Source organism: Penaeus monodon, chromosome 19 (assembly GCF_015228065.2).
Source record: "Penaeus monodon isolate SGIC_2016 chromosome 19, NSTDA_Pmon_1, whole genome shotgun sequence".
NCBI lineage: Eukaryota > Metazoa > Arthropoda > Malacostraca > Decapoda > Penaeidae > Penaeus > Penaeus monodon.
Genome location: NC_051404.1, coordinates 15,640,815 through 15,641,171, shown reverse-complemented (window position 1 = coordinate 15,641,171; position 357 = coordinate 15,640,815).

The window sequence follows — 357 nt, the reverse complement described above, 5'->3', positions numbered from 1 at the left end:
TAAATATAACAGAAAATATAACTTAAACTACAAAATATTATATAATGTTTTTTTTCACTTTGATCATGGGTTACATAAAGTGAACTTGGGTTAAGTTGGGTTCGTCATTGCGCTAGGTTAAATTAGACTAGCTTAGCTCAAGTTAGGGAATTTGGAGTTAGATTAACTTAAGTTGGTTTGTATTAAGTAAGTTACAGTTCGGATAACTTAAGTTAGCTTAGCTTAGCCTAAGCTGTGTAATCATATCTAGTCATCGTAATACTGTATTACCAGTATTAATATTTTTTATATTCCTTACTTTCCATCTCAAGACTCAGAAACAAGATTTTCTTCTTAAACTTGGATCAAAATAGTATG